Raw genomic sequence first — 16,314 nt, 5'->3', positions numbered from 1 at the left:
TCTCCAGTGGATATCTGACTGTCACATGTGAGCTTGATTATCTTGTCACCAGCCCGTATGATCTTGTTGTGGTAGAAACTTTCAAATTTCCTTCTAGTTTCAGGTTTTGTCGTGATTTCCTGTGTTACAACCGAGTTCCTTTCGCCACTTTTCCTCAAATGCAGTTCTGCCTGGATTCCTCTGGACAATTAGTCCACATTTCAGCTGGTGTGAGTACAGGCTTTGTTTCTGTAAAAAAGACAGTCATAGTGGTAGAATCAGTGTACAGCATATTAAACGATTGCTGAACTGCTTACCTGCCTGCTCCGCTCCCCAGTTCCCCCCATATCCCCCACAATCCTCCTTGATCATTGCTCTCTTACAAATCATTTCACGTTTCCTTCTGTTCTTGTAAATAAATCTTTTGAACTCTGTTCCTTTGTCCATCATTCAGCTTTTATATATGCCAGATCATGCATGAACAGAATAAAGTAAAAGAAAGAAAAGTATCATGCCATGACATGAGATACTCTTTAATATTCAATAGATAATACAATACGTATTTTTACATACAAGACCAAATGTTGTGTGGAAAATGAAAATTTTCTAATTACCTCAAATAGTGCACTGATGGTTGTCATAGCTTAGATAATTATGTGCATTAATAATTGTCCTGCTTTTGTCCTGCTTTTGCTAAACCTATAAGAAAAAATCCAATGACAGTTTTTCTAAAGGCTTCAGCTCGGGGCTCAGCTGGCACTGGCGCACAGGAAACATTTGATCAGAAGCCATAAGTGGATTTTAGCATCTCTTTCCATTAAAAGGGCTCCTTTTATCCAGATGTCCAGAAAAAAACCCACAGATATATATCCCTAATGAAAAACAGCCAGAATGGAGAAGAGCCATTAAACCCCCTTTAAAAAAAACTTTTTATGCAAGTTATCTGTCTAATTTTAAGAAAGCCATTGGTTTTATTTAACCCAAAATATAAAAAGTATGCAATACATTGTTATAAATGTGCTGGTAAAGCTGGAGTCTTGCAGATAGGGACGGTATTCCAGCTCAAGGTCTCAAAGGTCATTTTTTGGCCATTCAGTAGCCTATCATTTGGTACCATGTTTACATATCCATAATTTACTTGAAATTAATGTTTTTTTCTTCTGCAATCCAGAGAAGAAATTCCCCTTAATATATAAATACATGCATATAAGTAGAAGTAATCAGTGGTTGTATGTCTTAACATTCAATTTTAATGACAAACTGTAGTGAAGAGCTGCAGATAAAACTTTTATAACATATTTTCATTTAAAATTTCATTTCATATGGCATTTCATTTACTACAGCTTCAAATTTGATTACATCTAGTCAGAAGTTCAAGTACTCAAAGGGCCAGCATCGGACAGCTGTCCAAAAAAACAAGAAAATACAGACACTCCACGTCCCCTTAAATTACACAGAACAGTGCCTCTCAAAAACACAAGCAGGAACTAGTTGTGTGCTTGTGACAAGCATTTTCTAAAATGTACAAATATTTATATAGCACCTCACCAGAGTAAATGAATGAGCAATTAGTGTATAAGGTAAATTACAAATAAAGTAACAGAACTGTGAGTCTTATAACAACCACAAATGAAATAAGCTATGAATAAGCCTAAGTCTGAACTTAAGCCTCTCTTAGCAGTGTGTGTGTGTGTGTGTGTGTGTGTGTGTGTGTGTGTGTGTGTGTGTGTGTGTGTGCTGTATTGGTAAGGTAAAGCATTGCAGTAAGCCAATAATGTAAGGAGGAGTCACATGTGTACCGATTTTAAAATGATAACCAGGACCTTAAAGAAGTCGACCAAGAAACTGATTGGACAAGAGAAATGATGTCAGTATTGAGATTGACATCATGGAAAAGCGGAAGACATGAAAACAGAAAAGCAAGCAAACACCCAGAAAAACAGGCAGATGACAAATCTTCCTTATTGAATTTTCACATTAACTTCATAACTTGCATTTATTAAAGCTTTCCAGTGGTCTACTTATATTTGAGGTTTTCTTTGGATTTCTGTGTCTTTGATTGATTTCTGTGTCAGTCAGTACATCATTTTGCCCATTCTATAGTAGCTGTTGTTATTCCTTTGTGTTCTTAGGTGTTGTTTATCTTCAGTTTTGTATGGATTATTTATGGTTTATTTTCTGAGTCTTTTGTTCACAGTAGTCTAAGGAGCTTGGGAAAAAAGCATCTAGACTTCTTCGAGTTTCTTCTTTAATTTTTTGAAGCTGTTTCACCGTGTTTCACGTTTCATCTTCATTAAGTCATAGTGGCATATTTGAAGAAGCTTGTCATGAAAGCTTCTGCTCATCTTTACTTCTGAGAAACTCTAACATGATCTTAATATACCCAATGAAGTAACTGACATGATGCTGCCAGTTAACCTAATTAGTTGCAAAATGTTCCTCCAGCTATTAGTCTTAGTTTTACTTACTCGCTTTTCCAGCCTTTGGTTGACCTTGTCCCAACTTTTTTGAGGTGTGTTGCTGCCATCAAATTCAAAATGAGTTAATATTTTCTTTTCTTGGACAATTTTTTCTTTAAACATTTGATACATGTTCAGCTGTAAATAAAACATGGGTTTATGAGATTTGCAAATCTTTATATTCTGTCTTATTTACATTTCCCACATCGTACAAACTTTTTAGGAATGTTTTTTTGTAACATTGTGCATTTTTGTTATTATGAACATTGGCTTTTTTTATTTGTAAGTCCTGTTCGAAGGCATCCAATGGCCCAAATGCATGCGAAAAATCAACCAATTTACAGCTAGGTGAAATGGTACGACAGTCTAAGCCAGGGGTCGGCAACCTGCGGCTCTTTTGTCCTTGTACTGCGGCTCCGGGTGGTTTGGGAAAATAAATTAGAAGTATTTAGCTGAAGTGTATTTTATTTGTGTTTAGTTCTTTTTTTAACTTGTAGTTCTAAATTGGAAGATTATTGTGATTTTGAAATATAAAAATAAAATTATATCTTATTATTTTTTCATCGCTCAAAATAAGCGTCACACTCGCGGAAGCCGGTAAACCCGCCGAAACACCGTGCATTTATCGAGACTTTCGACCCCAGGTGGGCCAGTTATGGATATTCGCATCCACATTATGTCGGCAGCTGTTCTCCACCGTGAACTATGTTAAAAAAAAAACACTGCTCACGCCTCACAGATGACAGCTTACAGTCGTAAAGATGAAAGTGACTTCGTACAGCCCCGATTTGCAGACGCTGTGCGCAGAGGTTCGGGACCATAAGTCTTATTGTAAACATATCACGGCAGACCCGACAATGTTTGCATGATCACGCTTTTCAGCATCTCTTTATTGACCACTTTTCACACACGGTTGCTGTACGCATACAGCCTGGTGTAGCTTTTCAGCTCACAGCCCGACAACACAACAGCATAGAGTGCACAGACTTTAAGGCGGTGATTGCGGGTGCCGCTCAGGTGCATCCGACTCCCCTGCAGCGGCACTGCAGGCCACGCCCTGCCACACACATTGTGGTGTTTCGACAGAAGAACGGAGACGGCTTGGTTTGTAATGGAACGTATATATTCAGCAGTAGCTCGCCATTTTACATCTCACTTCACTTCTTCTCTCCTTCCATCATTCTTAGTCACAGAGCCCCCTACTGGTAACTGAGTATATGTTCATATTCAGTCCCCCTTGTAAGCAACCCTTCACCATCTTAGCAGTGTATGTAAACACAACATCTCTCCTCATTCTCACAGAATTCTACTACCTCAGTATTACTTACTTAGCATGGCAACATTACTATTTGCACAGAACATTATCAGTAGTAAACTTTGCAACCAGACAGCATTTTCAATACTTATTTCACTTATAACATTACTGTTTGAACTATACCCGTGATCTTAACATACAATCTTGTTATGGTGCCTAAATCGTCCTTTATAATGAATACTTGTACCGTTAAGGTTACTGTAGTAACTTAACAACCTTAAGTCACAAAACTCACAAATAAATCACAGTAAATCAATCCTCTATTATACTTGGACCTCAGAACTAGCAGTATGGAACTTAACATTAGCACCCAACAGCTCAAGCGTGTTTTTTTTTCCACTTTTTTTTCTTTTCATTTTTTTTTTTTTTTAAACTCATTTCATAACATAATCCTTGGTCCAAGCTGGTAACTGTCTCGGTCTGTTAGGAACAGAAGGTCTTTTAGGAGTTTCTCTTGTGTTATTTTCAACCTCGTCACCAGCCTGCAACGGCTCAGCATTCTCTGCGCGGCAGAGTGAGAGACGGGCTGCATTCCATCTCTTTCCATCACTCAAGATGAAGGTGCTCAGTCCAGTCTGTTGCTGCACTGACAGTGGATCAGTGAACTGTCTCTCTGCCTTCCCCACTCGGAAAGGTTTACGTATCCGCACCCTGTCACCGACCACAAGCTGGGGAGGTTTTGCCCCCCTCTTTGCATCAGTGTAGCGTTTACTCTTACGTTGCTGGTGAGAGACTCTGGCCCTGCATCGGTCATACTGTCCTGTGTCTTTGGGAAACGGCAGGACATTTAGCTTTGTTCTCATGGGTCTCCCTCTGAGAAGCTGGAACGGAGCTGCTCCAGTCGTTGCATGAGCTGTAGCACGGTAATTCTGTAGCATCTCTGTCACGGCGGGCTTCCACAGCTTCTGGGACACCTGTGCAGCCTGAACACAGTCCTTCAGCACTCTGTTGAATCTTTCAACACACCCGTTCGCTTGAGGGTGATACACACTTGTTCTGATGTGCTTGATGCCCCTTTCCTTCAGGAAATCAGCAAAGGCAGATGAAGTGAATTGTGGTCCATTATCTGTGGTAAGCTCACAAGGGTTTCCCTCCCGTTCAAAAACTGAAGACAAGAACCTAATCACAGTGTCTGTAGTAGCTGATGAAGTAAAGGCTACTTCTGGCCATTTGCTGAAGTAATCGACCAGTGTGATGGCAAACCTGCAGTCCTGCGACCCGCGGTCAAAAGGTCCAACAATGTCAACGGCCACATGCTGAAAGGGACCATCTGGAAACTGAACCGGCTGTAAGGGAGTAGGAGCAGTTTTGGCCGTTTTGTCACACAATTGACAGACTGAGCACGATGACAGAATCGCATGGACTTGAGTATCCATGCATGGCCACCAGTAAAGCTCTCTGAGCCGCTGCTTTGTGCGAACTATGCCCTGGTGACCTTCGTGTGCAAGACATATCACCTTTTCCCGCAGGGACCTTGGGACCACCAGACGTGTCCCCCGGAAAACCAACGGTGATTCCACAGCAAGTTCATGTCGCACCAGGAAATACGGCTGTATCTCAGGTGGGAGAGACCTTTTCACCTTAGGCCAGCCTGAGCGGATAACCTGTCGCAGCAGAGAAAGGTCAGGGCAGTCCTCACATTCAGCTTTAAAATCCGTCAACGGTGTCGCTGTCAAGAGAGGAGAAACTTCAGCTATCTCCAAGAGAAGGTCTTTTTCAGCATCAATGTCAGTGCTGGAGTACGTCAGGGGAACCCGTGAGAGGCAGTCTGTGATGACATTCTGAACACCAGGACGGTACTGCACATCATACTGAAAACACATCAGCCTTGCAGACCATCGTGCGATTCTCATGCCCGCTCTGTTCATACCTTTGGTGCTGAGAAGGGTAGTAAGAGCTTGGTGGTCAGTACGAAGCGTGAATCTGCGGCCCCATACATATGTACGCTACCTTTCCACCGCCCAGACACAGGCTAACGCCTCCTTTTCTGTGGTGGAGTACTTTCTTTCAGCAGGAGACAGTGTTCGGGAGGCGAACGCCACAACCCGCTCCACTTGATCTGGGTGTAACTGTGTCAACACAGCGCCTAGCCCATAGTCTGATGCGTCTGTGGTGATAAAAGCAGGTAAGTCAGGGTCATAGACGGCAAGTGCGGGACTTTCCAGAAGGAGTTTTTTCAGGTCACTGAAGCTCTCACGCGCTGCCTCGTTCCACTGGAGTTCAACTTTCATGTCTGTTTTCAGCAACTGTCGCAGTGGTTCCACCAGTGTAGCATAATCTGGAATAAATTTACTGAACCAGGATGACAAACCCAGGAACGAGCGCAATGCAGCCATATCCTTTGGAGCAGGAGCCTCGGCAATAGCAGTAAGTTGATGTTGGCTTGGACGTAGGCCTTCCTTTGAGATTACATGGCCCAGGAATGTGATGTGTGACTGGCAGAAGGAACTTTTCCCAGCATTAATCTGCAGGCCGACATCTCTGAGACGTTGGAGAACAGCTTGCAGGCGTGTATCATGCACCTCCTTTGATGTTCCGTAGACGATGATGTCATCCAAGTAGTTGCGAACACCAGGCAGATCTTTCAGGACCGTTTGCATCATTTTCTGGAACGCCGAAGGTGCTGATGCTAGGCCAAATGGGACACGTGTGAACTGGAACAGTCCCTCATGAGTGATGAAAGCAGTCAGCTTGCGGCTCTCCGGATGCAAAGGTAATTGGTGGTATGCTGAGCTGAGGTCAATCTGGCTGTAGTGAGTGGCACCTGCCAAGTCAGAAAACAGATCCTCCATATGAGGAAGAGGATGGCAGTCAGCAATAATGCTCTTATTGGGTTCACGAAGGTCAACACACAGTCTCAACTCCTTTTTTCGCTTTCTGGCCACGACCAAAGGACTCACCCACTCAGCTGCATCGATCCTTTCAATTATGCCAGCTTTGAGTAAGCGAGAGAGTTCTGCTGACACCTCTGTACGTACACTTAATGGCAGGCGTCTCAGCTTTTGGCGTACAGGCCGCACATTGTTGTTTACCTGTACTTTATGGATGAACCCTTTAACACATCCAAGTTGAGCTGGTGGAATAGGATCAACATTGTACACAGCAGACTTCTGGTTAGACGAATCCGGATCATCTGCAGTTTCATCCTGAATGCGGTCCACTTTGCCTCCGACGATGCAGACGTTCAGTGCTCTAATGAGGTCGAGGCCTAATAGCGGGGAACCAGCTTTGACAATGTAGAAGGAAGCAGGAACTTTTTCATTCTGTGCATGCAGTGCAACTGATGCAGGCAGACAACCCATCACAGCCAACTCATCTTTAGCATAAGTAACTAGTTTGACTTTAGGTCGCACCAGTGAACAGTCTGCAAAATACTGTCTGTAGATAGTTTCTGGCAGAATAGACACAGAAGCTCCAGTGTCTACTATCAGCTCTACTGTCTTAGAGCCACCTTGTACAGTTTCAATGTCGACAGTGCAGGTAAGCTTATCTTGAATAGCTGCCATCATTTTAGCATCTTGCACGCACAGTACTGCCAATTCTGGAACCACTACTTCTCTCACTTCACTGACTGACGACTTACATACCTTGGCAAAATGTCCCTTTTTCCCGCAGTTATTGCATTTTGAAGAAGCAGCCGGGCAGTTTTTATCATTAGCTAAGTGCTTGTGAGAACCACACCTGAAGCACTTCCGCTGCTGCTGCTTTGAACCTCCCCGTTTGCGTTGGTCTGGAGTGCAGCCTTTAGCGGGGCGAGGTCCTCTCCTCTGGTGAGAGTGGGAATTTGCCGCGTCGACTGTCTGAACAGGCGCGGTCGGACACGAGCCGGGTGTGGAGAGTAGAGTAGCGTTTTTGACTGCTGCTTCTACCTGGCTCGCAATAGTTAGAGCCTTATCCAGTGTGAGTTCATCCTCCAGTAACAGTTTGTCTTTCACAACGCTGAGATGAGCATTGGAGATCAACTGATCTCTTATCATTTCACTTTCCATTTGTCCAAAGTTACAAGATGAAGCTAACGCTCTCAGAGCCACCACATACTGAGAAACAGTCTCATCCGCTCGTTGAATACGCTGTCTGAATGTATGACGGCACGCCACGACATTCACTTTCGGCACAAAGTGCTTCTCCAGTGCGCTCATGGCGTCAGCATATGTATCACCTTGCTCCGGTAACGTGTAGAATAACCGCTGTCCCTCCGGGCCCAAGCAGTGTAGCAAAACAGCGCGTTTCCTAGCATCCGGCCATGCGTCTCCCGTGGCATTGATTACTAGCATGTAATTGTCGAATATTTTCCGCCATGTAGTAAATGGAATCGGCGGCTCACCCACATGTGGAAGAAAAGATGGTGGACTCGGAACTGATGCACTCATCCTCGTCGCCAATTTGAGGTGTTTCGACAGAAGAACGGAGACGGCTTGGTTTGTAATGGAACGTATATATTCAGCAGTAGCTCGCCATTTTACATCTCACCATACACTTCACTTCTTCTCTCCTTCCATCATTCTTAGTCACAGAGCCCCCTACTGGTAACTGAGTATATGTTCATATTCAGTCCCCCTTGTAAGCAACCCTTCACCATCTTAGCAGTGTATGTAAACACAACACACATTAACCAGGTAAAATACATATTTAGGCAGAATTTTGCAAATATCTATTTTTTTAGCAGCATAGTGCTTTTTTTCCCAGTTGTTTTTTAAAAGTCAGGTCAAGGCTCCAAAAGCCCAAAGGCAATATAAGGTTGGCGGCTCACAACAGTTTTTGTTTGCTACATGGATCCTTTTAGTTCAGCTGGGTGTCTTTCCTTTTGTTATACTTCTTTAAGAGTTCAAAATGTGTTAATTACATAAATAAAATGTAATTTTCTCTGTAGCACTTCATGGATTTCATAAGCAACACACCTTAGTTGCTCTGTGGATTCTTTTAAAAAGCAGTTAAAAACTTTTCTGTTCAAACAAGCCTTTTGTTGATCTACGTATTTTATATTCTTTACATTATTTACATTTGATCTTTTACATTGTGTATAATGCCTATTGATTGTATTATTTATTTTAATATTTGTGTACAGCGCTTTGTGACTGCCTGTCTGTGAAAAGCGCTTAATAAATAAACTTTACTTACTTACTTTAGTTGTTCACACAAAGCATAAAGGTAAAAAAAAACAATATATACAGTGTTATCTTCATTTTAGATTTCAAAAAGTATTTGCGGCTCCCAGTGTTTTCTTTTGCGTGGAAACCGGGTCCAAGTGGCTCTTTGGGTGTTAAAGGTTGCAGACCCCTGCTCTAAGCAGAATGGAATATAAGTACGAGCGGCCCTCTTCTGAGATGGAGCCAATTATATTTGTGCTGCTGCTAATGAACATGGTATTTTAGCACACAAAGTGAGCCTGCATGTAGGACGTGTGGCTGATATTAATCACAACAGTGACATACGTATTCTGGTGGATTCTAAAAGAGGGAGACCTCTGGCTCTCAGCTCTTTGTTTAATCACCTCTCCAAGGGATACACTGCTCTGAGTCAGGTTGGCTACTGACATCACACACATGCACACACACTCACACAAACAAAGCAACTGCAGAAACAAACTCAGTTTACCTTTGATTTGTACGTTGTCTTTCACAGATTTGGTGTACCTGTGCTATGTTCCAAGTGCCTTTCTGTAATTGTGGAATTGATTACTACAAATTATAGTGAAAGTCTTATAAGACTACTGCATGATAAACCAAACGTACTGGCAACGCAAAATGTTGTTTAACCCAGTGCTAGAGTTTTAAACAGTTATGTGTTTATTGGCTGAACAAAAGCCATCACAATATAATTTGATCCCAAGTTGAGGCGGTAACATTGGAGACCGATTACTCACTGTAAATATGATTTATCTCTGTCCATTTACGTTTACTGTAAAATGTATGCCAAGCCTCTACTGATGTCACATTACTATGGGAGGCTAATAAAAGTCACATAGCCAATACTTGTAATGCTCCCTATTAACGCACAGCTGTGATTCCACAGGAGCTTTGGTACACTAGCAGCTATACACGGCTGATGTCATCTCGATATGTAGAAGGAAACATGTTAAAGAAATGACACAGTGGTCAACAATACAATTGACTGTACTGTTACACTCCCAAAATTAACTTTTTGTAGTTGTTGTTTCCAAGTGTAGAAATCAATATACAACCAACCATCAGAACTGATAAAAAAAAAGTGACTTTGAACATGGCATAGTTGTTGGTGCCAGATGGACTGGTCTGAGGATTTCAGAAAATGCTGATCAGTGACAACAAAAACAACAAAATTAGTCTGGCAAGACTATTTTTCAGAAATGCCTTTGTGATGCCAGAGGTCAGAAAAGAATGAGCAGACTTCTTTAAACTGATGGGAATTAACACAAATAATCACTCATTACCGCCAAGGAATCACTGAAAGCACAACACGCCAAACACTGAGGAGCAGAAGACCACACTGGATGCCACTCCTGTCAGCCTGTCCTGTCAAGAACAGGAAACTGTGCCTACAGTTCACACGGGCTCACCAATATTGGATAATGGAATAATGCAAAAATGATATCTGGCCTGATGATATACAGATGGTAGGTTAGAATTTGGAGAAAAAACATTGCATGATACATTCAGCTCCAAAGGCAAAAGGAGGCCCACTCGATACTAGCAAGGCATACCTAATAAAGTGGACGTATAAGGCTGAAAAGATTTGCATGGCTCATAGGTATGTTTTCTCATGAGTCCACAGTCTTATAAGAAACTATGCGTACAACATGGGATATCACTAATAAGCTGCTCCTGGTGAACAATTAAAACAGTTATTATGTCAAAGGAGGAATTTTATAATTGGGATTTTCCCATCCCTGTCAAGGTTTGTTTACTGTGTTCCCCTGACATGTGCGCTCTCACCACTGTGCTCAAGATCAAGTTTTTATTCTAACTCTGACCTTCTACAGTAGACTGCATGATTAACTATTAAATTCTAGTCACATAACCACAAATCTTTAAAAAAAAAAAAAAAAAAACACCAAGTCAGCACTCCTCTGCTGCAATTGCCAGAACTCCTGTCTTGCGCTTCCTGTGTGTTCGTCCATATTTTTGTCAGGTAGAGTGAACGAGTTAGAGTGTCTCTGCAGGTGGCAAAGCTGTTTAAGGATGATGAGAGATGGTGTGTCTTAAGCCCATCTTTAATTCAGATGCCTCATTCTTCTCCGATCGAGAGAAAACAAGAGACTTCGGATTTGAGATTGATGCTCGAGTGGGAGGCGTGCACAGCCAGCGTGAGTCACACGCCTCAGACGTGATGCAAGAAAACAAGCAGTAGATTTGCAGTTCATATGTCATGACATATCTATTGATTGGACTGCCTCATTTTACACATTAATCATAGCCATTGCTGTCATTTTATGCACTGAATTATTGCTGAGATATTTACAGATATTGCGTCTGAAATCAATATTTAAAAATAGTTTGAAGGATGTATTCAATATTGATTCAAACATAGCAGGAAAGTTCCACGTTGGGGCCAAGGGTGATAATGAACTGTGGGCCCTGGCTAACACTCTTCTTCAGTGCACTCTATCACCTTTAAAGAGTTGGCCAAAAAAACTATAGTTAACACATCATATTAGAGCTTCTGATGAGACAGCCAGTACTTCTTTGGTGGAAATGCATTTTTTTCCTGTCAGCTTGAGAAAATGTAACAAAAAGTGTCTTTTTTTAAGTACAGCGCTCATATCCTGATAAAAGCCCACCTTGATTTTACACGACACTCTACTTAGTTGAAAATGTGCAAATAAAATCAATCAGCCAAAGCACAGCATCATACCTGTATAAAAATAGCATCCATGGTTAAAGAGGTGTGTAATGAAGGGTAGAAGTTAGTGGTATTAATATGAAGGAATTTTTAGGCACCTGACATTAAGCTCTTACCCTCCTCTTAACACCTCCATAAAACAAAGCAAGCATGTGTCTCAGGAGAGCTTTTAGGGTAAAATAACAACTTAGAGAGTAATGCACGTATTATTAAAACTTGCTGCTGCCCTCGGTACAATATAAAGGTCAGGGAAACACATGCTTGTCCTTGTACTGCAGGGACAAACATGAATGATATTGAATTATTGGTGCTTGAGAAAAAAAGGGGTTATTTAACCCACAAAAAAATCATCTCCCGAGTACTTTGAACATTTATTAGAAATATCCTGCTAACAGAGCATTATTCCCATTACTGAATGTGTGCAGGCCTTTAAGAAAAACCTTTATATTTACATTGTAATCATTATAAATGCTGTTAGGATAAAGCAGTACAGGGCTGCAACTATAAGCTTTGTTTTCTTGCATTTTTTCATGCCATGAGCGCCGCCTCTGTAGCTCATAGAAATTCAATGTCTTGCTCAAGGACAGTTTTTGAGAAGTTACAAACAAGTAAGGCTGTCATCTGGTATTCCCCCCTTATATAAACAGTGAGAACGACTGCATCCCGGAGAGGATAGAGGGAAGAGTAAGGAGCGGTATGAAGAGAATGAGACTACAGGTGCTTGAATTAACTGAACGCGCAGCAGTAGCCATGCTACCCCAGAGAGAGCTCACCTCTGAGAATCAAAGGCAAAGGAAGAGCATTTGCAACACATGTCAGTACTAAATCAGTGTCATTTAGTACTGATGTGCTCGCCTGTTGCATTTCTGGTTTCATCAGATTACAAATCATATCTATTTCAGCATTGGCAATCACCTGCAAGCAATTTGCAAGCAAATCAATAGTAAAATATTTTGGAAATGGATTTTAGGATTTTAGAAACACCAGCCTACCTGCCTTAATTGCTGTTTGCGGCTGATTGGTATTTTCTTGCACTCTACTTTCCCCACAGACAGCTTGGTTATCACTGATATTGCGAAAGGCTTTTGATTAAATGTAATTCTCTTTTTTTAGTGCTCTTTTCTTTGTGCAGTCTCCATATCAACCCTTCTCTATTCTTGTATTTGTATTCTGTGGAAAAACCTTACATTTCTTATACACTTTATACACCGCTCTCTGACTTTCATATGATACGCACAGTAATTACACACAATAAACAGATGGACACAGCTATCGTGGCATCACCCACTGGTGTCTGAAGTCTCATTTTGAAGCCTAGTGAGAGTTTTAGCTGTCACCATCATGGTTGCAAAACAAAACAAGAAAGAAAAAAAAACAGATGTGACAATAAAGGGAAGGGCTGTTAGCCAATTAAAAAGCACTTTCATTAGACATAAACTTATCAGTCATAAGCCATTGCCCAATGAGTGTGTGGTTTCATAACACAGACCATGCTCCATTTAAAACATGGTATGACGGAGGTTTTAAAAATGAACCCTATATTTTTTCAACATGACCCTAAATGAGTGACATGAACTCATCATGAAAGTGATTACAGGGGTGAAGACAGAAAGTCATTTTCCCATACGCTTTTCAACAACCGGAAGTCTTTATGCAACCTCAGCTATCGCCATCTGGTGGCCTTCGGATAGACTGCAGGTTTAAATCACTTCCACCTCTGTTTGTCTGCCTCAGAAGCTAGATTTTATTCTATGAACACAACATGTCCATATGTGAAGACAACTGCAGTAAAAAGCCGTTTAGTGTCAAGTGTTAAGCTGTTATAGCAGGATGCTGTAAAGTCATATAATCCGTCTTAAGTACGGATGTAAGTAAGTGGGGATGTTTATTGAAGACATTATGTTATTTCCTCGATAGCTGGTGAAGCAGTGAAATCCCCCTGTGTTTGTCTTTATGTGCGTTTGCCTGCCTTATTTTGTTAAGCTAAACTGCTCTGTCCTGAGTGCACGCCCTTATCACATTCCATATGTTTGGATCAGCTGTGACGGATAACAATTGCTGGCCCATATTCGGCTCGTGCCGTCGCAATACAACTTCTGCTGCCAAACTAATTTACTCCTGCCGCCAGCACTTTTCATAGTTGCCTTGGAAACAAAACTTGTCGTAGCCTTTCTGTTTAGTGAAAGTGAAGTAATTGATGCATTATATGCTAATCAGAAATAACAGTGTGGGTAGGATGATGTGGATGTTCACCCGGTTGGCATACCAAGCAGATGCAGATGAGTATAGAGCTGTCTTTTTCCTGGGCAGACCTTTGATGATGAATGCCAGGCGCAGCTCTGCTGATGGAAACGTCTGCTTCCTGCTCAGCAGACCAGCAAAGACACAATCAATGGAATATTAAAATCATTATATCTGAGAATGGAAAAAAAATGCGAGCATTGGAAGCAGGAAATAGTGTTGCGATAAACAGCAGCGATAGTTCAAAAGAAACCATTTCACCTGATGGCTGCTGCTGTCGTCATCACTCACATTCCCAGAGCAGGTAAACTGCCTGTATGATGGACAATGAAATGGCCCGCAGAGTTAGATGATGACTTTAATTGGCTAAGAGGCTCAAAAAAGGTCTTAAAAGAAGGATGAATGTGTGCTATACTGCACTGGTTGCTATTACTGCTAAATGCATTACTTTTAATGCACCATTTAGACAATGGCCTAAATGGCAAAACAAAACTTCCTTTTTCTTATTGTTTCTATTTGTTTTGCTGTTTTGTTTTGTTTTCTTCGTCCCCCCCCAAACTGCCACTTTTTTAATGAGCATTTCTCTATATGATGGAAAATACAGAAGTGTCTCCTGATACAGTAACAGTGATATGGGCTTCTCACAGCTGACAGTAGGAAAAGAAGAGGAAAATGGAATAAAGCTGAAGTGCAGTGTTGTAAATTATTTAGTGCAGGGGCCGTAGCAAAGATCTGACAACTTGCTCATTTAGGAAGATTAACAGATGTGGCAAATCACTCTGTTGTCAATCTGCTGAACTAAAGAACTATGAATAAATTGGCTTTCATATCTCCACTGGGAACTATTCTTTATGAGGGACCTCTTTTCCTTCCTCTCCCTCCACAGTGTGACTAAAAATAAAAAAAAAATAAAAAGGGATACATTTGTTATCTAACGGCACTGAGGGCCATTGTGTTGCATTTTCCTCTGTTGCCTTATCTCGTTCATTCAAATTCTGCTCCGACTGCAACTTCTGAATCAGTCTTAGTTACAGGAGGGAGCACATTTGTGCAAGTTTTATGTAGAGCTGCACGTAATGAGAATAACACAGCCCTGCTGGACAGGAGATAAGTGTGACCCGCACAATACAGAGAGACCACCATCCATAGATTTTCGTAGAACAGACAAACGTCCTTGTACCAGAGCAGCTATGTTGTTATAAACTGCTGAGAATCTCTCACTCCCTTTATGAGATGCTTTTGAATTCACGTCTGACGTATTCACTTCTATAAGCCGTCCTCCAGCAGAAGAGCACTCAAACATAGTTAAGATGCTTATATGTAGGCATTAATCTGCCAGTGGCCAGAGCCTTGTTTCATGGCTGCAGACGTATTGTCCAAGAAGAATAAGAGCTCCTCTTTACCATCTATTACTTTCTCTATCTCCCATCTCTCTCCAAGCCACTGTTTAGGCAGGAAGCCTCGTGCTCAGAGAAGATGTTGTCTTGTTAAATGGTACGAGTGAGCAGGAAATGGATAACGGCCAACCTTGATAATTTTACATCCTGTTCTTCAAACAAAAGAGTGAATCACTGGAATTTTCTTTTACTGCCAACACAGAATGAGCAAGTCTCATTTTCTGTTGTCAGGCCTCTTATACAATAACCATTACACAAGTTATGTTAGAAACAAACCTCAGAGTCTACAGATGTGCTCTAAAGCCCTGATGGTGCTTTGAGCTAAATGCTAGGTATTTGCTGATGAAGGCCGATGATGGTCATGGCACAGGACTTAAAGTTGGATAATCAAAGTCTTGGAACCTTAACTCTTTACCACTTGAAAGTAACCTTCGAATCTCTTTTCTGAGCTGTCATGTTTCAGGCCTGCTCATATACCACAATGACTGGATTATCATAAGAGGTTAGCGAGAGTGGTCACTGCTTTTGACTCACCAAGGTTTGACACACGTACAGTGGGGCAAAAAAGTATTTAGTCAGCCACCGATTGTGCAAGTTCCCCCACTTAAAATGATGACAGAGGTCAGTAATTTGCACCAGAGGTACACTTCAACTGTGAGAGACAGAATGTGAAAAAAAAATCCATGAATCCACATGGTAGGATTTGTAAAGAATTTATTCGTAAATCAGGGTGGAAAATAAGTATTTGGTCACCTCAAACAAGGAAAATCTCTGGCTCTCACAGACCTGTAACGTCTTCTGTAAGAAGCTTTTCTGTCCCCCACTCGTTACCTGTATGAATGGCACCTGTTTGAACTCATCATCTGTATCAAAGACACCTGTCCACAGCCTCAAACAGTCAGACTCCAAACGCCGCCATGGCCAAGACCAAAGAGCTTTCGAAGGACACCAGGAAAAGTATTGTAGACCTGCACCAGACTGGGAAGAGTGAATCTACAATAGGCAAGCAGCTTGGTGTGAAAAAATCAACTGTGGGAGCAATCATCAGAAAATGGAAGACATACAAGACCACTGATAATCTCCCTCGATCTGGGGCTCCACGCAA

The sequence above is a fragment of the Maylandia zebra genome, linkage group LG5, assembly GCF_041146795.1.
Source record: "Maylandia zebra isolate NMK-2024a linkage group LG5, Mzebra_GT3a, whole genome shotgun sequence".
NCBI classification, from domain to species: domain Eukaryota; kingdom Metazoa; phylum Chordata; class Actinopteri; order Cichliformes; family Cichlidae; genus Maylandia; species Maylandia zebra.
Note: the sequence above shows the minus strand (reverse complement) of the source record.